The following is a 21,787-nucleotide window of genomic DNA, read 5'->3' as shown; positions in this document are numbered from 1 at the left end:
ACTTCTTAGATCGTTTCCCCCTCAATTAACTACTTTAACTACCATTTCCCTCCACACATAACAAAAAAGGGCGGAGTACCAGAACAGAGAAGATGACCCTACTCTCCTCTCGCGTTTCCATTTGGGCGTGAACGCTTTATCAAATATCAATTTTAGCTAGCATACTCTCTTCTCAACTTGCGTGTGATGTAGCAATTTGGTCAACGTTATTTTGCTTCTAGAGGAGTTGAAACGCATTCAAGTCCTCTGGGAAAAGACTTACCCTCAAGGAAAATGCAGTGATTTATGGCTTTAGTTTACCCTAGTGCCCCCATCGTTTTTGTAAACGCAAGCTGTTATAGTGGGAAAATTTCAGGAGAGAGAGAGAGAGAGAGAGAGAGAGAGAGAGAGAGAGAGATCAGTACTATTAGTATGTTTCTCCTTTCTTTCTTCTTTTTTTTTGGGAGTGGGGGAGAAGTACTGGCTACAAAACTTACAATTAGCATTAAAGCATGGTGCATGATCTATATATCTGGTCGGGTATCAAACTACAACTACTAGAAATTCTTCAATTCCACATTGTCTCTATTTTTGTTAGCATATATACAAACAGCTATGAAAGTAGCAATGCTATTACAGTCCTATGATATACAAGTTCAGCCCACTCATTTTGAAAAAAGTTAAAACCCACCACCCACCACTTAAAATGAAGTTTTTTCCCTTGGGTTTCATATATGAGGCCAGTTTTTTCAATATTAGTGCATAGAACTTGCACACCTTAACACCTTATAAATCACTTCTAAATAAGGTGTGCTGCCATTTTAAGCTCCAGCTTACCCAAGAACAATAGCATTTTAATGATCGACATCACTCCAAGACTACCAACATATTTCTCCTCTCTGCCTTTGTTATTAGCAGCATTCTCTGGTTACAGAATAACACTTCACTGCTCTCCTTTCTCATCTTCTATTAGAGCTAGATGAGGCCAACTAGTCTCAGATAGTCTTTAAGAACCCAGAGTTGAGTCAAAGGAACCACTTCATTTTCAATCTTGGAACCCTCATCGATCATATGAGCCAGCAGAGTTATCGTCATACCCTCCATGCACCACCACCATCCATCCCATTACAGCCGACAGGCTTGATTTTGAACCCCTGGGATGGGACCCAGATCCCCATCCAAACTCATCTGCTCTACTTCAGCAGATGACAATATCTTTATGCTTTGAACACAGCTTACGAATTCCCTGAGACCAATAAAAAATGTGTAGTTAAAAAACACTGATAAAACAAAAAATGTGTTGTTTAAAACTGGAGAATCAATACACACTAAAGCAGATTTGGGGGTCACTTACTCCCAAGGATCATCTCCAACAAGAAGAATATCATTTTCATGATCCACATAAACAAGTTTCCATTCATTACGTTGTGGATCTTGTAGTTGCCCTTCAATTCCAAACATGAGGGCAAGATCATGCCTGAGGTCATCATACCCTTTGTAACGGTTTACATCAATACATCTTCCCACAGAGCCACGCTTTTGAACCTTCAAAAGTTTGAATCAATATTAGGTATCTGAGAATCTCATTAAAAACACGCCTTGTGTATAATAATGATACAATTTTCAATTAAATGGTTGCTACGTGGACAATAAAATGGCAATTGCTAAGCATTTTCTCTTATATTTATGAATGAAAAACCTGCCTGATATAAAACCTATAATTCTAAGCATATAATCTTGAAAGCATGAAAATTTGTTCCTGTAAAGCAACATCAACCTTAAAAAAAGGCACCTTGTGTTATTTCTGTTGTGAAACGTGCAGCAATTGCTGATGAATTGTATGGAATAATCAAAAGAGAAAAACAATAGAAATCGACACAGATTTAATGTGGTTCAGAGATGTGCCTACATCCATGGGGAGTGAGTGGCGCAAAATTCACTATCAATCAAGTAGGGTTATATAATGTGTATTTATACTAACCCTAGACGTACGGACGTATTTAGAAAAATTACAAAAATTCACCATATGAGCCAAATACTTCAACAATTTCTATGATACATTTTTCAACTAGATGATTGCTAAATGAACAATAATTTCTTTTATAGGTGAAGTAAAATTTTATTGATGGAAATAAATAGGCATAGTCCAAGTACATAGGGACAAAAATGGATGATAAAATGGCAATTAATAATCATTTATCTTTTATATGAATGTAAAACCTGTCTGAAATAAAATCTATAATAAAAGTATATAATGTTGAAGTGTGAAACTTTGCTCCTGCATGATATAGAATCAAAAACGAAATAATTATGACCAATTGAATCATGAACCCCAACTGATAAATTTTGGAAGTTTCCTACTTCAAGTTGATTATTCTCCATTTGGAAAAAATAATTTAATTTAATTTATAATAAACTATATACTACACCTGTGCAAAGTCATATGAACTTATGTTCATCCTATGGGGGTATAGTTTCTTGCTAATTCCATTATATATTCATCCATAAAAGTCAATCTGAATCATGGATGTTCCAGAGGACAGTACGCAATACTTACTCAACAACCCCTTGAGAGGAAGGGCAAGATAGGAGGACAACGGGTAAGAGAAATGGAGGTTTGGGCTCTAGAGGGGCCTGGTGTTTCTCGTATATTAGAAGAAATTCCTTTAAATCTGATCATATCAAGCTACCTCACCAAGAAATGCTTGGAACGATAATTGGAAGAACAATACCTAAACCTAAGGCTGCTAAAAAATCTTTTTGATTGCTCACATGAGAACTACGATCTTTGGCTTTAGAATTTAACCATTTCCTTGTATTTTGGAAGAACTTTCAGAGTAATCCGAGGGAAGCTTAATCGATATGAATCAGGATTCTCCTTCAATGATTGATCAGTATAAACATCAACAATTTCAAATTGGATCAGTTTCTTCTCAACAAATAAGTACTTGGGCTAATACAATCCTGACCAACGGGGTATAGGATCTATTTGAAGCTGCCACTGGCATGAGAATGATGCAAATCCTGAAATTCTCCAGAGGGGAATACATTCATTGGAATAATTTCTTGGAGGTATTATTCTCACTATTAAAGTCATGGAACCAATTCAATGCAGTGGGCTACACTTGATATAATAAGACACCTCAGCTAAAACTAGGAATTTTATCATGATATGAATCGAATGTCTGGCGTATCAATGCCACCGGTTAAGTTATTTTATTCAGGAAACTTGATATGATTAACCTGAGGATCAATTACACAATCTTTACCACATATTCTTTTTTATCATGAAATGCACAAAAATAAAATGTATGGGAACTAATAGCATTTAGTTGGCAGAATTTTAGCTTAGGTTGTCACTTAAGATCCATAAGAACTCAATTTTGAAAATTATGTTTCATTATTCAAAATGGCTGCCAAATCATGGAGAGTGAAATTCATTTACATAAGCAGGGTGACACTACAAAGCATGCAGATGTTAAATTTGAAGAAGGTTAGAATAATTGGGCATCAAAACAGTCTCCTTTCGGCAATAAGGCTGCTGACGTGGACGTATTTTGCCGATGTTTAAGAGGAAAATATACCTCACTTTGTAAGGCATTTCTAAAGCAAAGATAAAAGCAGATCAACAAACCTTTGTATAGGTTCGCATACGTTGAGTCTGGTTAGCCCACACTCCACTGCCAAAAGCTCCAGCTTCATTGATAGCAATATCATTTGAACACCCTGGCTTAAAAGGAATGTTTGGCACCCGAAATGACTGAGAGCTAATTGCAGTAGTGGGCAAATCTGTCTCAATATCACTTGGAGTACCACCATAACTAGAAAGTAAGTTCTGAAGATCTTTTTGCGAGTCATACCCCCTAAACAAAAAGGTGTCAGGTGCCAATCCATCAATATTAGCTGCCAATGGATGATTGTTCCGAGGATTTGACTGGACATCACCATCTAAACCAAATGTGGGGATTGGGAAGTTCGGCTGGATGGTACCACCATCCAGACAATATGATGTTCCAGAGGAAGACGCCTCCAACTGATCAGTGATGGTACTTCTATATTTTACCTGGTCTGGTCCTTTTGAGCTGGACAACTCTTCTTTGATCTGTAAAGCAGATTTGCAATGCAGCTCCTGAATATTATTTGCAGGCTCAACCAATGAGTCACTCACCAATAAAGTTGGTCCTTGATGGTTTCTACTCAGAAGGTTGGATGGGGAAACCTGGCAATTATTAGAAGACGGTGAGGTTGAACATGAAGGAGCATCTCCTTCTGTAAGACCAGAATGGGCTCTGACTGTTGGAAGTGGCTTGTGCTGGATCTGGGCATGGTTCAAAGGAATCTGTTGTGACTGCATCAGTGCAGAAGTTGATAAGCTATTACCATTAATATGCTTCTCTGTTGAGAAGCTATTGCTGCTTAACTGTTGAGGCTGATGCTGAGATGAAGGAAGGAGTGGTACTTGCTGGTTTAGCAGATTGGGCTGCTGTTGCTGCGGCAACTGGGGCTGCAAAAGTGGGTTAGCTGGGGAGAGCAATTGCTGCTGATGTTGCAACTTCTGTAGCAACTGCAATTGAAGTTGCTGGTCTGAAAGACCTATTTGCGACAACTGTTGCAGTTGGGGAAGCTGATGTCCTCTCTGTGACTGGCTTTGTTGCAATTGGAACAACTGTATTGAGGACTGTTGCAATTGTGCATGCTGCTGCTGCTGTCTTTGTAAGAGACAGGCTTGCAGTTCAGTTTGTTGCAGAAACTGAGAATCTTGTGGTATGGATGTCAACTGCAATGAACTCTTATTATTAGAGTGGATACTCTGCTGAGTTTGGGTATTTCCCATCAGCATTTGCTGTGCTTGCAGCTGAGAGTATTCAACTGGTTGTTGCGAACTTTGGTTTGAAACCTGCTTAGGGGCAACTACAGCATTATTTACAACGCCCAGATGACATATCTGCTGGTGCTGGTGCTGTTGTTGTTCCAGTTGTGGCTGCTGTTGTTGCTGTTGTGGCTGTTGTTGCTGTAGTTGCTGCCGCTGTGGCAGCTGTTGAAGTTCTTGCTGTATCTGCAGCTGCTGTTGGTTAATAGGATTCTGCATTAATTGCTGCAGGTGCTGCTGCTGGGGCCATGTGATAGGTGGCTGTTGAAATTGACTGACTTGGTTTTGGGCGTTTGCTTTGTTAAACTGGAGACTTGGTGCAGACATGGTAGGGGGTTGAAAACCCAACAATTTAGATGGATCATCAGCATTAAGGTTATTATGCGGGGCAGTTGAAGAAACAATCGATGGGAAAAATCCAGACTGAACTGCTGAAAACTGATTATTTTGCTGCTTGTTCATCCACTGCACTAAGCTCATACCAGGGAAGATTGAGCTAGGGGTATCCTTCATGACAAAGTCATTGCCAAGCCAAGGCATGGTTCTCTTGTAAGCATTCTCTATGTCATACTCATCATCTGTAAAAACACTCCCAAAGATCACAATAAAGGAACATATAATACATGGCAGGGGAGCTTTTGCAAATAGATTTTGCCAAGTACAATTCTTCTAAGTTCATAGAACCCATCCCCCACCATGCACATTTAACATTTGGATTGGATATGTCACATTTTTTTTTTAAGAGAGTGTTTCATTCTAGTATTATAGTTATTACCAAGATTAGGGCACCAACTCGGAAAAGATTGATTCAATTAAATGATGATTGGGAACATAAATTTGGGTCTTAAAAAAAAAAAAAATTAGTTTGTTGACAGTTTCTGTATTAGGCATATGAAGTCATACAGTTTCTGTATTAGGCATATAAAGTCATACTTCTCTCAAGTAATAGAGAATCTAGTTACTTGGTAAATATGATTTACCTGGCGATCTGAAAAATGGAGGTGGATAAATGTAGAAAGGAGTTACAACAGGCTCTGTTTCCCAGATTGAAACTCGGCTTGGCCGTTCACCGGCTGCTGATTCGTCCCATCCAACCTATAGAAAATTCAAATGTTGGTTCACCGTCTAAGTTGAGATTAAAAAGTTAAGAATATTAGTGAATCTTGACTTCAACACATGAAGTAGGTGCTTATTTAAATGGCATGCAGGGAGAGACTCTTGGGCAGACCCAGAAAGATTGCAACAGGACATTTTAACGCCAGGAACCATAACGTGCATGGCTCTGTCCCTAACTATAACATTCCTAAAACTGCCTTGAAATATAGACCACAATAATTGTCAGCATAACTGAATACAACTTAATTACCAAACACTAGCATACATTTTGAGAATTCAGCTTGGAAGAGTAATTTTCGTGTTTCCAAGTCCATATATTTAGATTATTCATGACTACCACATGAATATTGCAACAATGAACGTAATTTACAACTGTAGAAGTAAAACGTGCCCGAGAAGGTGTGCCTTTCTAACATATTAAAGATTTTATTAAAATCCAACGTGCGTTTACGGCTGTAGAATACCTGAAGATTGCGCCACTGTGAATTTTTCCATCCAACAGGATCCAAATCACTGATACCGGTAATTGTGCCCATGTATCTGCGTATACTGGACTCCTCAGTCTCAAACATCATTCTAAATCGCATGCCGATTGAAACTTGGGTATACATTGCTTTATTATATTTGGATAAGGGAATCACGAACTCAGAGGGGCTGGCCCTGTTATAGTTAAATTTATTTTATCAGAGCCTGTCAGCCAAAAGACAACCTTAAAAAAAATCCTGCAAAATTACCTTGGGTTGTAAAATATAGTAAATGGACTGTTATTTGCAGCAGCATGAGCTGCAGCAGCTAGAATCCCAATATGCATGCTATCACTGGATATGACCGATGAAGAAAGAGCTGGCTGCTGTCTATTAGCGCGCTTTATACCCAGGAGAAGCTGGGTTTTTTCATCTCTACACACAACCAGATTATTTCAGCTTGGTTATAGGAGGGGCAATAATCTAGCAGAACTCTTTCATTTTACCAAAAGTTCAAAACATCTATTTCATACCTTATAACAAGAACAGAATCTCCAGCAAAGAGTCTTTTGGTGCTAACAAATACACTCCAACCTGAGGTCAGCAAGTGCCTTTTTGGTTGGCCTAAAATTAAAGCATTAAGCAATTTTAGTGTATTATTTATTAAACCTGTTTTCTGCAGTCCAACTCATACAAACATCCAATGCAAGTTCTTGGTATGAAAGAACTCATCTAAAAGAAACGTCAAGGGATTATATATTAGCAAAGAAAAGAAGACACTGAATGAGGGATAGAATAAAGTTTGGATTCTTTTGAAGGGATCAATACCGCGAAAAATATGCCTGAATGTCCATGAAGTGTCATGTAAATCTCTAGCTACTAGCTCCTGAGCCGGGGGTTGCATTGAATAATCCTATATAGATGAATATATATATATTAAAAAAAAAAAAAAAGCCCAAGGTGATCTCTGAAAGAGGTAAAATTTACTAGATAGAATTTTCAAATTGAAAAGACATGAAACTTTCAAAAACAGGTACGAACTAGGGGTGGAAAGATCTTCTCAGCTGCTCGACGAGGTACTGAAAAACCACCATGAGTACTAGTGTCGCTAGCCGTAAGAGTTTTGCAGAAGAATTCAGATGGTTGTCTGCTTTGCTTGAGGCCCATCTCAGATGCCAGTAATGCTTCCTTGTCATACTGTAGAACAGATGTTTCAAATAACGTTCTATATGCATGCATGATTACATCTTAAGAGAATTCTGTCAATTATGTCTATATTAATTCCCGAATTGAACAGTTGACCTACTTTGTTTACAGGTTGAAGGGTCATCTGTGCATAGACCTCATCAGTTTCAAGATCAGCCTGATTCAAAATATAAATGATTTAAGACTCAATAAGATTCCATTAATTCAAAAGAACAGCATAATTGTGGAGACTCATACATGCAGTGTGACATTATGGAGCATGCAAATCAACTTTGATGGAAGGTTAGGATAGTTGGGTATGAAGTTGGTCTCCTGATGCATTGATGCTGCAACCTGAAAATTTTAGTTGTCAAAAGTTCTATCAGAATCCAGAATCCAGAATCCAGAACTGTTGCATTTCAAACAGAAGAAAAAGAAAAAGAAAAGAAAAGAAAAAAGTGGCATACTTGCTCACTGTGGCCTTGAGGGAAGTAAACTACGAGACTTCCAACCGGAGGCAAAGAAACCAGAGGCCCCGCACAAGCATGCCATAACTCTGAATTAATATTCTTCCTCTCTCCTGTTTCTCAATTCAAAAAAATATTATCACCATCATACAAAACTTCAAAACTGTAGAAATCATGAGAATTAAAAGATATGGCAATGAAAAGGTTGAATGCTCAAATTCCATAACAGTTTATTTTCCAATGAAACTAGACAATATAATTTTGAATTTCAAATATGGCATTGAAAGGTAAACTCATTTAAATTTGCAAGAACCCACAAGGGTTACTGAAGTTTTGGAAATTGTTACCTAAGGTAGGGTTAAAACACCTGGTATTAAGCTCAAGGTTAGAGAAACTGTATTGTGCTTTCCTTTTACAAACATAATTGCAAGACTCAGAACAAACAACACTATGCTCTCACAAATTTTTTGCAGGCATCAATAGCAGCGCATTAGAATAACTGGGATCAAACCAAAAACTCAAGAGAACCTTGTGATTGTTAACCACAAAGATAACATATTCTGTTTTTCTCCATTAAGCACATGAAAATACTAGCAGATGAAAAACTAAAAAATCAGTTTCTACCATGCTTTTAACAAGCACTCAATGGATTTAGCACACACAAGTTAGCAAAACTTAGCTTCCAAATTTAAGGAGCCCTTTTCACTTTTTTTTTTTTTTTTTTAAATGAATGAAGATACCCATCTACATTTTCACAGTTTGCATAGCAAACCATGAAAAACATATCTCGAATTTCGATAATCATTCACATCAAGTTGTTCAAAGGCACACTGAATCTAGATCATTGAGTAATAATTTTTAGCTGAAAAGGAACGGGTAATTAGAGAGAGAGAGAGAGAGAGAGAGAGAGAGAGAGAGAGAGAGAGAGAGAGAGAGAGAGAGAGCAGCTTAAATAATCAAATTTATATGTTTTCTAAACAACAAAAACAAAACGGTAAATTTATATGTTGGAATTCGATGAATTGAAGGCTAATAAATATCCACCCGCTAAAATTAAAATTAAAAAAAAAAATAAAGTGAAATCATCTTTTCTTCCTCCTGACTCTGCAGAAATGGTGAAATGAACCTATATATATATCAACCCTCCACACCTGTTACTTACGATTTCTACAAATCGAACTTTATATCACCACTCAGAACCGCATGAGATATAACTAACTTCAACAATAAGCCGGTATACACGTGTAGTGTTCATGCGTGCAGCAATACATTTTTTTATTTCTAACATAAGAGCAAGAGAAAAGTAAACTCTACCACTGAAAGAAACTAAATAGGAAACAACCCACAACTAAATAGAAAACTCAAAGAAATTCAAATAAATTTAAAAACTGAAATTTTATTGAATAGTTGAGTCGTGTATATATATTTTTGAAATAGAAAACAACCCATAACCCTATATCTTAATATCTAATTTTTATCACCCAAGAAGCTAAGAAAATAGCACTGAAGAATCCAAATCCGTGTAAACCACACAAAAAAAGTTACAAGCAGAACAATTCAGACAAAAAAGATGTAAAATAAAATATGCTTTTATATAGAAAAATGGGAACTTTTGCGGTGGAATCAAGTAACTAGACCTTCTCCAGAAATTGGCAGAAACCCATTTAAGGGAGCTTCCATGCTGACAGATATGAAGGCACCAACCGAACTCCGAAGAAAAAATTCAGTCACCTGCTTAGTTTTACTAAGAGATAAAGCATCCAAATAGTTCTAGCTGAAACTCGTGCCAAATTACCAGCAAGGGCTTTAACCACGCAATCAAACCCCCAACTCCGTATAAAACCAAAAGCACTACTAGCTCTCTGAGCATTAATTGTGTAAGTTCAACAACCAAATGGAAACCAGCATAGAGACCGATCCACCTTTTTCAGCTATTTCCATTCAGTAAGCGACCTCAAAGAGTCCACAGAATCCACGGCTGCTTCTCAAAGCTCATCTCAGAGATATTCCCTCAATAAACGGCAACAAAAGTGAACTCCCATCAAAGAGAACCTGAACATCAGAGATTTCTACAATCGAAGATTCGAATCAACAACTGAATAAACACAAGGAGATTCCAATTCCAATGCAATCCCAACTCGGAATCCAAGTTCCCTAACCTAAGGAACCCGAAAACGTCTGAAAACAACCGGGCCGAGAGTGTCACCGCGGCTGTGACCAAATAAGTTACCGGCCGTGAGAAATGAATTGAAAGCTGAGAAATAAAAAGCAAGAGACAGGGTATAAACGTCTCGGAGTCCGAGCTCCAGAAGATCAAGTCAGAGACTATCTGAGTTGTTGCTGAAGAAATCAGAGACCGAACAAAAAGCAATGCAAAAACGATGCTAATCTCAGAAAAAGGCAGCTTTCTTCTCGTATGAACAAGCCGACAGGAAACGAAACTCTCGAGCACGGTTACATTAAAATAATTTAATTAATAATAATTAAAAATTACAAAACTTCTGTACACTGAAAAATTACTAATAAATATTAAATAGATTTAACAAATATATAAAAATACTTGATTTAATTACATACTCACTTCAAATATATAATGCGAATGTTTAATTCAAGTGTCTCGCCATATTCCTTAATTTGCATGTGACTTTTTATTGGAAAATGTTAGCATGTGTTCTAGTTTGTCTTTTTATTTTAACCGTTCATGTATTTAATTTTTTTATTTAATGATTAAAAAAATAATTTTTAATATATTGATATATTTTTTTATTTTATAAAAATATTTAAATATGTTAAAAAATAAGAAAAAAATAGCAAGTAAAATTATACTAAGTGGCATGTCCTGCACTCATTGGTGGACAACAGCCTAGCACTACTCTTTCTTATTAGACCGGATTGGAAGCATAACGCCACGTGGGTAAGCATTTTATGTTGACTGTGGCTTGTAGGATGATTTTGTGGTGGTGTTTGAACGATGGCTTTCCCTTCATTTTTTTTTCTTTGCACCCACCGAAGCGCATCTTTCTTATCTTTTGGTTAGTTTTTTACTCAAAGTTGATGAATTTGAACGCGAAAGAATAGGGTCGATATTTATGTAATCGGATTTCATATGAACTTCACTAAACCGAATAAATAAAACAAATAAAAAAAACTCAGTGTCATGTTGAGTTGAATAGTTCATATCAAGTCAATCGGAACTAAACAAACAATATAAGCAATCAATTTGTAGAACTCATATCGGATAACTAAAACAAGCCACAGCAGGTCAACCCACATAATAAATAGGTTGGATTTATGTCAAGCACCTTGCGTGGTTTAGTTATTTGGACTAAGTATAAGTCGACTCATATATGGTCCAAACTAAACTAGACCTCATCTTTTAAGGATGTGTTTCGCACACCCGCAATTGTGTCCACGTTGTTTCTGGATGATCCCTCTTGTACTTGAAATCAAAAAATAAGATGGGTTCGGCTTCCTTGGCTAGGGGTCGCATTCAATGCTTAAGTTGCTACCAAATGGATTCTTCTCGATCACTCAAAAAAGACAGAAAGCTCTAGATCTTCCTCTTGCTCCTTATTTGTATTCCTCTTTTGGCAGGAGTCTCATCTATTACTTTCGACAGTTTGACAATTGTACTTTTTCTTAGGAGCATGTTGTCGCATTTAATGCAATAATCTTATTATAAAACTCGTATTTGTGATGAGTCTTTTTAAAAATAATTTTAATAAAAATAGATAAGAATTACAGTTTATTTTTAAAATTTATTTTTCTTTTATATTAGGATACAAAAGACTCCACGTTTATAGATAACATTTGTTTTTCTTTATTAAAATGTTATAGCGGAAAACATAAATTTGTAATTAAACTTTCTTGTACAAAATATATTGCCTAGGATTTCATGCTCTTCCCATTGGTCTGTACTCATCCTGACATGTCATGCTCACCTTGTCCTTAAAATGACACACAAAAATTAAAATGAGTCGATAACTCGTAAGCATTACTTCATACAGTTAAAATATATTAACATAGGTTTTTAGTCATGCATTCATCACTCCATACATATATATCGTGCTTATCATGCATTGACATGCAGTTCGTTTTAAAAACGTTGCGAGGTGTGGTTTTCTTTTTCTTTTTCTTTTCTTTAAAAAAAAAAGGTTTTAATTCTTAAAACAGTTCCCCACGCCTCACTGCCTTCATTTCTTAAAGTGTCTTTTTCATGCATACATCTTTTCTTACATACATTCATGCATACACACATTCATGCATTCATCTTTTCTTAGCATTAATGCATTCTTTTCTTAACATACATGCATACGTTCTTTTCTTATCACTTTCATTGGCTGTTGCACACTGTTGCACCCCGTGTTCTGGGATTAGCGGTCTTTTGGACCTGATTCCGCCAGTGGCCACGAGTTGGGAATCCATTCCGTTAGGGTGCAACACTGGGTGCACTACCAGTACTACTTACCCAGCATTGCAATCTGCATAGTCCAGTCCATTTGGTACCATGTCTATTTTTGTTCATATGACCGTTATGTATTTTCATACATCATATATTCAGTTCATTCATTCCTTTTCAGTCCTTACAGTCCAGTTCTTTACAGTTCTTACCGTTCTTCAGTTTGTTTCGTTCGTAAAGTCATTCTAAAAGAAAAATATGTTTTCTTTCTTTTCTTAAAATTCATTTTAGAAAAAGTAGTTTTCTTTTTTTCATTTTAAAAACGTCAGTTCATGCTTCATTTAAAAGCTTCCTTTTGTTTCCTTTTGTGAATATACATACAATACATACTGCTTATAGCATCCATTTACATACATACACATACGTACTTTGGGTGCATGAAAAAGGGCTGCCAAGGAGGGCCGTTTCATACTTATACTTGAAAACTTATGCTTTGCTTTCTTTTTCGTAAAGCGTGTCTAGTAGAGAAAAGATTTCATTTTCCTTTTAGAGAAAAAGCTTTCATTTTCGTCTTCTTTTGTTTAGGAAAAACTTTAGAAGAGTATGAACGCAATACTTACCTGGACTTCATGCCATACTCATTCCATGCAATCCATTCGTGTGCATGTTAGATGACAACCTACATGCATACACATAACCTTACGCCATCGTCTATCTAATGCATAAGCAACTATACTAAAAATAGAACTATGCTTCACTTGGAATACTCTCAATCCATCACTGGGCTCTTACGTGCCATTTACTATACTAAAACCTTTGAAATCTTATTCCTTAAAGTGAATCTCCGTAATTCACCTTAGGGTTAAGACACTAAGACCTCTGTCTTATTCTTCTATTTCTACATTCCGACGCATAATTCCAACCGACAAAGTCACGCGTTCCAACCTTAGACAATATACTCGTCACTACCATCATGCCTTCTAGCTCATACTCAATCCTCATTCTCACCCAGGCAGGCTACATGACTTAAAGCCAATTCTAAGGCTAAAATACCGTATAACCATGCTGAGTACAAATTACCCATTATATGTGGTGAACCTGTTCGGCACACGTGTCTCGCCAAAAGCACATGTATATTATCCTTTTTATCACCTATGACCAACTTATAATTCCAATGAACGCCCGCTTGTATAACAAGCTCTATACTCTGATATTAACTTGCTCAGACCCGATCGATAGGACTCTTCCTACTTCCCGGTCCTGTACAAGTTCATCCCAACACTTGATAGGAGAGGACTGCATCCACAAATGCACTTCTGTCATGTCACGTAACTCGAGACTAATCTCGAGTCACATCATAACGCCCATCATGCTTCCGCTGCACTCTCTGATATTTTTTCACTACTTCACACATACTCTCAGCCGTAAGTCAACCACAAGGTGACACCCATTACCTTGAACTTTAGTGCATGTCACAACTATTTCGAGACACTGTTACACAGTTCCCGACACTGCTCACACACTCTACGATTCTTAACCATGCCGTCCAACCCTTCGTGACACGCCATCCAGTATATTATGACATAGCACAAAGTACACTCACGTAAACTCTCTTCTATTCACACTACGATACACACCTCACAGTGCATCACTACACAACATGGCATACGCGCCATCGCTACATCACTTATTACCACGACAGACATCACACGGTGCATCGCTACATGACACGGAGCACACGCCACATGTACTCCCTTCACAACAATATGTCGCGCTACAACTATGGATTACACCTCATGCCCATACTTCACAGCACAATCCACAACACTACACAGTCAAGCCCAACACTTCACAGTTACAATTTACTTCACAACTACGCAGCGAACTCCACAATTACTAACTACACAGTCTACAGTCTAACCAACCAACTAATATAAACATAAATAATGAGAGATAGAGGGTTATACCATCGACGGGATAACTCATGCGTCGCTCGTTGTCCGTCACGGTCAAGATGTCGGAGGAGTCGTACGTAGCGGTTAAACCTCGTATGGCGGCTGTCCACCATGTAAAGTGGCGGTTTGGGCTTGAACATAGCTAGACATGGTCTTAGAAAGGCTCAAGGTGGCCTCGTGGTGGTCTGAGGTAGTGGAGCATAGCGGCATCACATCGTGAACAATGCATCCGAGGGAGAGTGAGGGTGCTTGAAGTGGAGAAATGCTATGGAACTTTGTGGGAAGCTAGCGAGAGGTAGAGGGAGGTGTGGTGGCAAAGTGGTGGCTTATGGCGGTGGATCGACCATAAATGGTGCAACCCGTGCCTTTGGGAGTGAGGGAGAGTGAGGGCTATGTATAGCTCGATTGGGCATGACAATCGTTGGAGAATGTCGTGATGGTGAGAGGAACAAGATGGTGGTATTAAGATGTCATGGGTAGTCGTGCACGGTGGTAAGGCAATGTGTGCGTGTGTTTGGTGACCCATTGGAAAAAGAGAGTCACGGTGAAAGGAGTACATAGGGAGGAAGCCCATGATGTGGTGGAGTTGTTGGTGGTACTCGGTGGCCATTTTGGCCGTGTACGGTGGCGCTAGGAGGAGGAATAGGCTTTAAAACCCATTTAGTTAGAGGGAGAAAGGGAGAGAGAGAGAGAGAGAGCTGCTGGTGTAACTCACCACCGGTGGGGTTGAGCTCGGCCGTGAGAGGGGAACATGCTAGTGGTGGAGGTGAGATGCCATGGTGGGTGGTGGGACCGGCTAGAGGAGGAGCATGGTGGAGAAGAGAAAGAATCCATATATCAGGCTGGGGGAGAGAGAGAGAGAGAGGGAAAAGAGGAATTAAGATAGAACATGTATCAGGCTAATTTGAAAACATTTAAGTGTTTTATTTAAAATAAAACATTAAGAGGAATTAAGATAAAATATTATTTTATAAACTAAAGTTTATAAAATAATATTCCTTCATCATTATTTAAAATGATGAAGTATCGTTAATTACTCAAAGAGGATAAAACCATTTAAATTAATTTAAAATTTTCAACGTAAAGTTAAATATCTTAATATTTTAAAATGACTTAAAATATTTAATTGAAATAATCATCCACAATTATAATATTTGTAGAGCTCATCAAAATATTATAATTGTGTTATTTTAAAAACAAATTTATCTAATAATACTGGAAATATCATATATAAATATTTTTAGAATATTTAAAATATCTATAAATTTTAAAATATTTATCTTGTTTTGAAATCGGCTTGATAACTTTTGAAACACACCATCGGAGCTCGGCACGTAGATTGAAGCTCATAATTAAAGAAGAAATAAGGAGTGGGTTATCATACCTATGGGCCTTAAGATGACTCTTGCTTGTCCCGAACTTGCCCTTTTGAGTGGGTACATCGGCACATTTAATATGGCATGCCCTCTGAGGTTCTCGACAAGCTCCTTCTTGACACAAATAAGTTAGCTCTACAGACTAGTTCACATGCTTTTCGCGTGGGCTTCTTGTAAAAAGGTTAGCTACCGCTTTCTCCTGGTGGCTCTGCCCTTGTCTCTAAGTGATGGACTTTTGGGCTGCTCGCTTGACCTTTTCACTTCACATGCAGGGTTAAGTTCACTGGCCTTATTCACTTGACCTTTTCACTTCACATGCAGGGTTAAGTTCAATGGCCTTATTCAATGGGCTTGGTTAGGTTTTTATCTTTCATGGTGCCATTTGGGCCCAAAAGTTACCCCGCAAATTCTTTTTGCACATACACAACTGAAAGTCCATTTGCTTCTTTCATTTTTCTCGTTTTTTTTTTTTTTTGCACGGCCCTTTCGATCCGCTGTCATGTTATCTTTCCCTTGGGTCGAGCAACTTCTATCAATTTTCTTTCCCCACGTCCCCTTAAGTCGCTTGATTTGCGAGATTCATACATCCCATATTGCAGTAAATAACATGTGTTGCCCTAGGGGAAGCGTAGGTCTCCAACCATCGCTTTTCTCTTTCAAAGCGTCTCTCTTGCTCCATACATTCTCCTGTTCTACCTTTCCTTTGGTCTCACTAGTCCTTGTGTAGATTTCCATTCTAACTTTTCTCTTGTACCCTTCACTGTCATCTTCCTTTGTGCTTCCAACCTTTCAACACTACATAACCCTAGATGGCATGGCGTGGCGTTTGGTCCTGAAACCTATGAATGATGAGTACCCGGACCTTATAATGTGTTCATTCCCATGACTTCCAGCCACAACCGGGCAATCTGTGTAGTCTTCGCTTGCAAACGGGTCATAAACTGGCACATTTGGAATCTCGCTTCTGGCACGTCAAGGATTGGAATAAGAAGTTTTTCTTTATTTTTGGGACCTGTTGGGAGTTCTTTGCAAGAGAAGCAAGGCATGGTGAGTTCCCGGTTTGTGCCATATGTAGGCGCATTTTGGATGAGAAATGTCTCGACATGACCCTTTCTCCAAGGGAAGTAGGTTGTTTGGACTTTGTTTACTCGTGGGTCAAGGAGAACTTAGAGGTGGCTTGGTCTAATGCTCTCTTTACCAAGGAGACCATAGACTATTTCTTGGTTTCTCCAAATCGGTCATGATTTGTCGGCTACCTGTCTTGTAGCATCCAGGAAGAAATTCCTACTCGCAATCAAAAAAAGGCTTGCTTCTTGCCCTTCAAAGTAGGAACAAAATAAGTCTCGTCCTTCACGAGCATGTACTCATGAATTTGGAAATGCTCGTGATCAAGCACATCTAAAAAGTGATGCTACTAGTTCAAATGGGTACCCAATGTTGCCACAATGGCACTTCGTACCCCCATAGGGGAGTCCTGCCCTGGCCAGGTCCTAGTGCCCTTCCTTACCACTTGGTGGAAATACTTAATGAAGGGGCGAAGGACACGTTGGGGTAATGAGGAACTTAGGTTTTCTTAGAACTTGTGATTGAGTGACTCTATAGTGGCTTGCAACGGGTCAAGTTATGGTCATGAGCTTAGTAGCCTGGATGAAGGGGCTTCATGCTACCTTGAATAAGCACCCTGTCTCCACCTGGTACTTAAGCACATAGACGATCACTGTCGCCAAGTCCTAATCATGCCCCTAGGGTGTCTCACAAAGGAGAGGGGGACATAGGTTCGCTATATCCCAGGTTTTTTGTTTCTACTCTCGGTTCAGCTGTAAGGATGTCGTTCGAGGAGTTTGGGACCCTGTCTCCAAGGTCAAGCAACTCATATGAGGTGGGTAGAAAGGGTGGGGAAGAAGAACAAGTCTTTCTTGTGAGCTGCCTGCTCCCAAAGACTTGAGGTCGTGCCAAACACACTTTCCCCAGTCTTGCCTACCACAGGGAGGAGATCAAAGACGTGTCTCCCAATTTCAAGGTTTGGCGAAGGAGATTTCATCGATGCTTTCATCCTTTCCTCTGGTTCAATGTCCCCGTGTAGGGAAGGTCCTATGAAGTAGGTGGGAAGCCAGAAAGTTGCCATAGAGGAGTGGATCCCATGTTTCTCCTTGCCTAGAACATTATGGGAGAGTATGTTGCTTGCTTCCTAGTTGTGCTGGAGACAAGATCAGTCCCTCGAGGGCACCTACTTCTTCTCGCAAGGCCCACGCTGCATCTACCCCACAGGTGAGCGACTCCTAGGACCCATTTTTTCAATAAAATGTGCTTAATCTCCATGGCTTTCTTTCAACAGTAGGTTCATTTGTTTTCGTGTCACATCCTTCCCATCGTACCACCTACATGTTGCTTTGGTATCATAGGGCTTTCACCCGCTAGTGGCTTGGGTTGCCCATTGCCATGCTCAGGTGAAGGAACAAGTTATTTCCTACTATTTGTTTATGGATGGGGCTAGGCAAGCCGTTGAGTGGTCAAGGACGAAAATGAGGAAGTGGGAAACCACTTGTTCTGAGTTGGGTGCCCTTCTTCATCGTCAAGAAGCGGAGTTGGAAACCTCTATCATGAGTTCATGGCTGAGCAGGAAAAGTTGGCATGGAACTCCTTTGAGGCCATTCTTCTTAGGGACAAGCGGGACTACAAGCATGAACTCAATGATGGTCTGATGAATTATCTGAGTAGGGTGAAGGATCATGAACTCCAATTAGGAACATGACCACAAGAAAGCCTTGCGAGGTGAGGTCCTTCACAGTGAACTCCAATCAGAGTTTCATGCCCACTAAAGTGAGGCAACTCTGAAGAAGACTCGACTCGAGGCCATTATAAAAGGAAGTTAGGATTCATCAGGAGGAGCGATCCCTTCACGATGGCGACTTGGTGGCCTTGTGAGGGGAGCTTGCTACGACTCAGAAGGAGGTCGTATGTCTCTCTTCCTAGATTGTGGTAACTCGCTGTGTCCACGATCTAGCATAGGGCAACAGGTTAGCTCTTGGTCATGAGTTGCTAAGGGACCATTTATTGGATTAGCCAAATACTAACTTGAGTACCTTGTAGCTTGAGACCGTGTAATCGAGCACCAACTTTGGTTTGGTGGGAGAGATGCTCGACCTCACTGGCGAAGACTAACACCCTTGTGCAAGTGGTGTTGTCCTTTTTGTTGTCAAGTGCGAGTCTAGCAACCACTAACACCCTTTGTGTGAGTGGTGTTGTCCTCTGTACCGGTAAGTGTGAGAGTAACGACCACTTGGCTTTGTTTCAAAGGGAGAAATGCTTGACCAAGCAGGTGGATGCGAGTGCAACGGTTGTCCAATTCGTTGGGTTTCCAGGTGAGAGACAATATCTTAAAGAAAGTCAACTTCATTATATTTTCAAGTTTCATTTGATGGGTTAAGCAAAATTTTTCCTAAGATGTTTGGCATTCCACAAGTGAGGCAATTCATTTCCTTCCCCGTCCATGAGGCATTATGATCTTGATTCGTGACTAGCTGTAACAACATATGGCCCTTCCCACCGAGGGCCAAGCTTTCCTTCTACCGGCAGCGTCATCGGTTCCGTTTCCTTTAGTACTAGGTCCCCTACTTTGAACATTCTAGGATTGACACTCTTGCTAAAATAGTGCTCTGTCTCTCTTTCATGGGCGGTCATACTTTTTTTTTTTTTTGCCTCTTCCTTCCTTTCCTCTTGCAAATCGAGGTTCTCTTCTAGTACTCTATTATTCGACTCTTCTTCGTAGTACTTGACTCTATAGCTTGGTTTCATGATCTCAACTGGTATTATTGATTCGCTCCTGTAGGCCATGACAAGTGGGGTTTCCCCCATCGAGTCTTTGTGATCATCTTGTATGCCCACTAGACTCCTAGGAGTTCCTTGGCCCATGCTCCACTTTTACTCTCAACTCTTTTCTTCAGAATACTAAGCACAGTTTTGTTAGTAATCTCGACTTGCCCATTAGCTTAGGGAAGACTCGAAGATGAGTATCTAACCTTGATTCCGAGTTCTGTGCACCAATCAGGATAATGGTTGGAATCAACTACTGCCCGTTGTCTGAGATTATGTTCCAAGGTATCCCAAACCATCACAGTATGGTTATCTAGAGGAATTTAGTGATGATGCTCAGTGTGATTGTTGACAAAGCTTCCACCTCCACCCACTTCATGAAATAACTCACAATAATGATAGTGAACTTTACACCATCTTTGTTGTGGGTAGGGGTGCTACCCGCACCATACGGTGCGGGGTAGGCCCCCCTGCCCCGGTGTGCGGGGGCGAGGTACCCCGTCCCGCATGACGAGGTATAGATTGGGGGGGCAATCCATCCGCCCCCCCGCACCCCCTTCTGGGCCTTGGGCCGAGAAGTAATTTATAGGCCAAAAATGGCACATAAACCTCAGCAATGGGTCAAAAATGACCCACAAGCTTGTATTTTTTGCCCAAAAAAAGCTTGTAGGTCATTTTCAGCCCATAAAATTATAAGTAAAAAGAAAAAAAAACCAAATTAAAAAAAAAAATTGTTATGAATGGTAATTGATTTTATGGCTAATAAAAGTTACTAGTCTAAGAGTCTAATACATAATAAACTAATAATAATAACTAAGCTATTACAAAATTGAAAGGCTAAACAATTACAAAATTACAAACATAAAAGTGTCCAAGGGACATTGTATCAACATTACAAATCATTGAATACAAAATATGAACAAATAATTAAAAATTGAATATTCTAAAGAGATTTGTCAGCTGTGATTTGTCTTTGACTGTGAGTCTGTGACACTTGGGGCGGCCCGGGCTTGAGCACATTTTTATATTGCAAAGGTGCTAGACGTCTTATGTGTTACTACAAAAATTAATATTAAAATTAATAACGATGAAATCGAAATGAATATAAATAAATTAAAATAATATAATAAAAAAACAATTACCAGGTGGTCCAAATCCAGACTGATTACCACCCTCATCGGTCTACTTAAGATCTAAAATATCCGGAACATGAATATCCTTTCCTATCGTCCAACTCTGTGTGCATATCAATGCCTCTACAGTTTTAGGAGACAATGAACTACGGAAAGGATCCAATATACGACATCCGATACTAAAGGCTGACTCTGAGGCAACGGTGCTAATAGGATGGCCAAAATACAGCGGGCAATCTCAGAAATGATGGGATATTTCTTTAAGGCATTCTTCCACCATCCTAATATATCGAAATTATCATCATCATCTTGATCATATCGGCTGACAAATAGTTGTCTAACTCAGAAACTACCTCCGTAGATTGATGGACTAGTGTGGGATTCTATGCGAGGGTCTTAGTCCATGGCATTCTGCGCTTCTTTGTAGGAGGCTCAGTCACGGTGTCTATAGAAGGCATTGGGGTAGGTGTATGTGTCTTCAATATAGTACCACCCTCAATTGCATTAAACTCATCATATAATTTTTTCAGGATATCTCGAGCCAATTCACCAATAAGTTCAGTCCACACCTGATCGTGAACAAGTCCTAACCCATATAACAAGCCTGAAACTTTCAGACGGGGATCAAGAATAACAGCCACATATAACAAAATATTCATTATAGTCAAATCTCTCTAATACTTGTCATATTTTAGCATCATGGTCACTGTCATCCCCATCATCCTTTCATTGGAACCCCTACGCATATTTTCTAATTCTTCTTTTACCCTACATATTTGTTGACAAAACCCATGGGATGTAGGGTACAAAGAACCAGATGTATTCAATGTGACATCGTAAAATAATTCGAGAAAATCAACGAAAGTAGAAACTACCACCCAATCATCATCATTAGGCTTTCGTAATCCCCCGTGCTCATCAAAGTATTTGACATATTGGATGTCTTCATCACCCAATAATTGAAAGGCTGCCTTATATTCTTGGGCCGCCTCCAACATCAAGAAGGTTGAGTTCCATCTGGTAGGAACAT

General features: G+C 39.1%; 1 pseudogene; it reads right to left on the bottom strand.

Moving 5' to 3' along the window:
* Nucleotides 1-478: 478 nt before the first annotated feature.
* LOC122307755 lies at nucleotides 479-10,535 on the bottom strand (annotated as a pseudogene).
* Nucleotides 10,536-21,787: the final 11,252 nt, after the last annotated feature.

Source organism: Carya illinoinensis, chromosome 4 (genome assembly GCF_018687715.1).
Source record: "Carya illinoinensis cultivar Pawnee chromosome 4, C.illinoinensisPawnee_v1, whole genome shotgun sequence".
NCBI classification, from domain to species: Eukaryota; Viridiplantae; Streptophyta; class Magnoliopsida; order Fagales; family Juglandaceae; genus Carya; species Carya illinoinensis.
Note: the sequence above shows the minus strand (reverse complement) of the source record. Positions and strands in the feature narration are given on the sequence as shown.